Here is a 6,170-nt window from a genome sequence, read left to right on the forward strand (position 1 = left end):
AAGGCTGGGAAGGCAGAAACCCTTTCTGAGGGCTTCTAGGAGTTGCTTTAAAYATGAGCAGCTGCAGGAGGCAACAGAGCTTTCCTGCAGATTCTCACAGCTCTCAAAAAATTTACCGCTGAAAATGGGTGTACTTGCTTACTCTATGTTTGCCCATAAACCCCAAGAAAACTATTTCAGTTTGCCATCTGAAAAAAACACAGAAAAGTATCTCATCTGCTTCAGGCTGTGTCAGACTAAAGCTATCTTCATGGCTTGTTTTTAGCGCTTGATTTCTACTGTGTTTTTGTGAATAAATATGAGACCTAAGGGACCAATATCTCAGCTACTGTAAATCAATCGGCACAGCTCCACTGACTTGAATGGGGCTATGCTGATTTATRCCCCCCAGGTATTAGCCTAACCATAGGTGTTGTATGCTTTCTAAAGTTAAAAAGAAGACAGGCTTAGTCTGTATTCAGCTCCTGAAGGCAAYGGGGACGCATGGGCACAGACTAATGTAAAACACAGCTTTAAATGATAAGCTACTAAATATCTGCAGGACTTAAAGATTAATTGTAAAAATGCACTATCTTTGGTGAGATAGCCAGAAAATTACAGCCTATATACATACATATATATATGTATATATCTGTGTGTGTGTGTGTGTGTATATGTATTCCACAATTATTCAGTAGGTGGCAGTTAAACGCTTAGATGAGCTTTGCAGTCGCCATTTAGGCAGTAGCACCAGCAGAGGCTGGAGTCAGTCCACCCGTAAAAGCGAGAAAGCAAGCGCGAGGCTGCAACCAAGCCAACAAAAGCATTAACCACGGCCCAGGCACTCGGGGAGGAAGCGGGAGAGGAGCGGAGCTGCAGAGCGCACACGCRCCCGACAACAGCAACCACAGGGCGCGCGAGAAAGCAGCGGACGGCGGAGCTACAGCCCCCCGGTTAAGCCAAAGGACCCCGTTCTGGTGGAGAAAACCCAGGGCAGAGAGGGTGAACAGCTGGTGCAATGACAGGCAGAAACTGAAGAGCATTTGGAGCCTTCTGTTCCTTCGCAGGTAATTTCAATCATTTTTTTCTGCAGAGCCTCTCATAATAAACATAGCATCGCCTTGATGTTAGAGGTCTTTATTTCCTTTAGTTAAGATCCACAGTCATCGCTCAGGCAAAATTTCCACTCAAGTCAATAGAGTTTTGCATGAGTTACGACTGCAAGATTTGATCTGACTGTGTATCGCACGTAGAGAGCAGAGCATGTTGTAAGCTGGGGCTGGAAAGGAAGCCGGAGGCTGGTCACATGCATACTGACAAGCTAAACAACATTATTTTTCAGTATGCTAGTAATGGCTTCATAACCTTTTTCTTTTTTTTTTCTTTTTAACTATCTTTTGTTAAAACCTGATGTGCTGAATTTTGCCCTAATTTATGCCACTGCTACTGCAGTGGTTTAAGGAGAGCTTGCATTTTTTCTAAATGAAAGCTACATTCAACCTTATGCGATGAAAGACTGTAAAAATGTTGAGTTTGAATAAAATAGCACCAGGGCTCGCTTCCTCTGAAACAAATACAACTTTGCAGCATTCCACTCGCAGGCTGACAATATTCTATTTATTCAGTAGCTTGAGCTACTCAATGAAATGAAAGAAAATAAATCATGAAGGGCCATTCTCAAGTGTCTGTGAGTGACATGAATTCAGAGTTGGTAATACTTCCCCTCTTGCTATGTTCTCTGTAAAAGGTGGGATGGTCTCTGTGCTGCAGCAGTCAGTCACAGCCCCGTGAGCTTAGAATGGAGCAAYGAGATTGGATGTATTTTCATGAGAGTGTTTTCTAAAGGTGTTGTTTCTGTGAGTGCCTAAATATACAGGAACACATATATATGCCTATTTATAAATGCACATGTGTACAGGTATGTAATGTGTGCATACCTATACCTGTCCATATAAATGAAGCCTTTACAATTTGTTCTTATTGTTGTTACACATAGTTGATTGTGTCTCGAATGTTTGCAGATCCCACGACTTTTAATTCTGGGTCAGACGGCTTGGGGTTTGGGCTTGGGGCTTTTTTTTTCCTTCCCCCCCCCCCATCTTTTCTTCTCTGACTGATGGACTCCACTCATGTTTCAGGAGCTGTCCCCCACCCCGGGGGCCCCAACCGTACTTACTCCACTCGGTAGTGCCCAGTCCTTGTGGAACGGCGTCTGTGCCATCACTCAGGGGCTGCGAGAGGTGGTCTCCCTCCTGGTTTCATGCTCTCTCGCACACTGCGTACCGTGCTTGAGAGGCGATTGCAGGAAGGACTGTGCAAACACAGAATAGGTTCAAACACACAGCTGCAAATGCATGGCCCCATGGAGCCGAAAGTGGGGGAATGTTTGCAGCGTACAGCTATTTATCTTTGCTCCCGGGCAAAGAGAAGAACCAGTGGGCAGAAGCTGGTGGTGCATGCATTTAGATCGGAAGGTTTCAAGCCACTAGAGCAGCCAGGTTCTGGAATTACCTTCTCAGCGAAATAATAGAAACAAAAGGCTCTAAATGTTTTTCAGCTGGGTCGTGATTCATGTATGGAAGCGATTACATGAAATGGTTGCCTGCAATAGCAAAAGATCAGATTTGATGATCCAGAAGGTCTCTTTCAGTGCTAAATTCCTATTCTCTTTATTATTCATTGGGAGATGCCTCTATCAAAAGGTCTCTTCGCAAATGGGTCAAGGTCTTCAGCAACACAGTTGTTCATACATCCTACATCAATGCCAAACATGAGCATATTTCTCTTCTGGATCGTGCTGCACTTTTGTTTGCACCATTGCCCTACAGCAGAAACATGAGCCCTGATGGTCTTGTCCCCTGAATCTTATCCCCTTCTCACAACACAGAGCAGAGCTATTCTTAACCTGTGGATGATGGTCAGAGTGTAGTGGCACGGCTCCTTACCAGTCTAGTGGTCAAGATCATATTACACCATTACACCATATGCCAGCAGCACTGCAATCTCCATAAAATCAACAAAAGTAGTGGATCAGATATAAAACGATATTGCTGTTACTAAAGCTGTTACTAACRGTGGTTCGAGTTTCCTTTGAGGTTCACCTGATACTTCAATTTTGCACTAACCAACACATCTACCCATGGAAAGATCCCACCGATCCCACCATCATGGGTGAAAATGTAGAGACCCGTACTTTCATTGTGATGGACTGTGTACTATTTGCCAGTCTCAGCTTAATTTAACAAATGGCCATAAAAAGTATTTTAGTTCAAAGATGATCTCACAGAATGACCATTTGGAACTCTGTATTCACTTTTCCACTACTTTCTCCTTTTAACTAGACACTTTGCTTACTTTTTCGCCATTTTTATCTAAGAGGACACCACTACATTGAATTGCTTTAAATTTGTAGTGTATTCCAATAAATATTTTGTAATAAGTAATAAGCTGCATTTGGATCTTCTAGATCCCAGGCTGCATGTGAATATCAGGCCATCTGTACACTTAAACGGAAATTCACTGTGGAATCAGTGCTACCAGCACTGTTCAGAATATAGTGCWAATATGAAATCTTCCTTATTTTTTTCCTCCTATTATGTCTTAGTATGAGGCCGAATTGAGCAAGCATCAGTATTACATAATAGAAAAATGTCAATTTTGTGAAATTTGAATACATGATAATAGGAATATTTATTTTCTCTCTCTTAAATGAACTATTTATTTAAGGCACCAGAGAAAATCATCTTGGAGTATTTATTCTGTTGGCTTTCTCTTTAGTTTCAGTCCAAATAAAGGTCTTTCAGTATGAGCAGAGAGATGCTTTCACTGCACTTTCAACAGCACTGCACTTACAAAAGGCACACTAAATTATCTTAATGCTGCAAAGGCAGTCAATAAGACCGACTAAGTGACAATAAAACWGGACACAGAGATTGAAATATAGTATACCTCTTATTTGCCTTTTAGTAAAAAAAAAAAAAATCCACCATTTCTTAATTACTATGTAATTCTCAAAATGAATGTGAAAGGAAGACAAGGGCAAAATTTCAGAGGGTAGAGAAAATGGATGCGCCAAACATACGTCTCCACTCGCACCAAAGTCAGCAGCACCTCCTCAGAAGCAAATAGGTCTGAGCTGAATGTCAGACTTGTGTTTCTGAGACAAAAACCGGTCTCTCTGATTTCTCTGGTTGTGCAGGGCTGCTGGATGGTATAGCAGTGAAATGCAACCCCCCTCCACGCTGACTGCAGGTAGTGGAATGGGTTTAGGTTGAATCCGAATAGGCAGCAATGAAGTCGTGACACTCTTTCAACTTTCCCGTTTAAAATGGATATGTAGTAGGGTGGTATGAAAAGAGCAAATCCATTTCTGGGCTGAGCAAATCCTTCTGCTGGGCTGCAGAAGGTCCCTTCCCTAAACAGCCAGCAGTGCTGGTTTAAAAAAAAAAAAAAAAAGAAAAGTTAAACTCCAAAAAGGAGCATTACCTTCTGTTATTTTTTCTTATGTTCTTCCTTGAAGATCCAGAGCTTTTATTCTGTCTGAAAAAGTTAGCAATTTCAATAATCAATTTTTTGCYACATATTTTAGCAATAACTCAAATACTGCTGTAAGCCCAACTAAAAAAAATTAGTTCTCCCAGTTCCTTCAATCAAACATTAAAATATTGACATGTTACTGAGAAAGTATTTTTAATTTGTCTAGTGCTGCAAAGAAAAGAAACGTGTACTGAGAACAARTTACTTTTAAGGTTAAACCTACCATTCTTAATTCAGAATAGAAACTCCTTAAAGTTGGGGAAGTTATGAAGATTAGTATGAAATTTCTTTTCTGCTTAGAAGTAAAACAAAACTTCAGTAAAGAAAGTGTCCAGCTTTCTGAAAATATTGGCATTAGGGAGATAGATTTGAAAACTAATTCTTAAAGAAATTACACTCTGGTGTAGCGGAAAAATAAATAAATTTTCCAAAAAAAAAAAAATCAGTTTATGATAAATTGCACATCAGAGACAGCACGCAGTTTCTTGTCAACATTTGGAAACTCCTATCAGAAGTCTATCATTCCTGTATCATACCCCACAGTTATACTTTAATCTGGGTTTTTCAGCTCTTTGTGATGTGAAGGAAATTTTCAGCAGAAACACAGAATTCCTCCTAATGCCTGGAAGCAGCTTGACAACGGGACTGCATTACTTAATCACTTCCCAAGGATCYTTCTGGCTCCTGCATTAACCAATTCACAAATTCCTGCCCAAGAAACAGTTGCAAAATTTATTGTTTTGGTTGGTAGACTTTTTGGAAGACTTACCGTGTGATGTTAGGACAGCAAGACAGATAGCAATATTCTCACTCGGACCTAAGCCATGTCATTCTAAATAGTGGTATTATTCGGGCTGTGTTAAGAGTATCAGAGTGTGTCCCAATGACCAGGACAGCAGTTACTGGATATAGCCTATAGGTATGGATATTCGTAAGTCAGCAGCGCTTAGTCTGTGATGATTCTGCTTCTGTAGGAGATTTGGGCATATGCCCCAAATTAAAAATTAGCAACTGATGACTACAGAAGAAAGGCAAAAGGATCTTTGTACTGTTTCCTCTGCTGAATGGAAAGCAGTCTTCCATGGACACATCGCTCTTCTGTATAAATATACACATTTATATGGAAGTCAGTTGTTGCCAGTGCTGGGACTTTTATCATGAATCTCACAATATATGCTATGTAACATCCAAAGCTTCTACAGCAAAATGATTATTTGAGAAACATATTCAGTTTGGGGGTTTTGTTTGCTTAATTAGTATCTTTCCATAAGACACAGAACAAAAAGGCACATTTTTTGGCTGCTGGACATCCAGAGAAGCAGGAGCTCAGCACAAGAGCRTGAAGTGGTAGATAGTTGCTTAAAAGTTGCTTAGTTTGTTCAAAACAGAATCATAGAATAGGTAAGGTTGGAAGGGACCTCTGGAGATCATCTAGTCCAACCTCCCTGCTCAGCACGGTCACCTAGAGCATGTCAGACAGGTTTGCATCCAGGCGGGCCTTGAAGATCTCCAGAGAAGGAAACTCCACAACTGCTCTGGGCAACCTGGTCCAGGGCTCCGTCACTCTCACAGTGAAGAAATTCCACCTCACGGTCAGGCGGAACTGCCTGTGCTTCAGTTTATGCCCACTGCCTCTTGTCCTGTCACATGGGACA

The 6,170-nt window shown here is 41.2% G+C and overlaps 1 protein-coding gene across 1 annotated transcript in view; it reads left to right on the forward strand.

Annotated features, from left to right (window-relative positions):
• The first annotated feature begins 735 nt into the window (after positions 1-735).
• The window catches only part of DIRAS2 (DIRAS family GTPase 2), a 19,001-nt gene continuing 13,566 nt past the window's right edge, over positions 736-6,170 (forward strand). Inside the window, exon 1 of the mRNA XM_085323219.1 lies at positions 736-1,046. The gene's annotated coding sequence lies outside the window, so the exon portion shown is untranslated. The remainder of the gene's footprint in view (positions 1,047-6,170) is intronic.

The sequence above is a fragment of the Rhea americana genome, unplaced genomic scaffold (assembly GCF_003343005.1).
Source record: "Rhea americana isolate MKP2758 unplaced genomic scaffold, rheAme1 scaffold_83, whole genome shotgun sequence".
Classification (NCBI taxonomy): Eukaryota; Metazoa; Chordata; class Aves; order Rheiformes; family Rheidae; genus Rhea; species Rhea americana.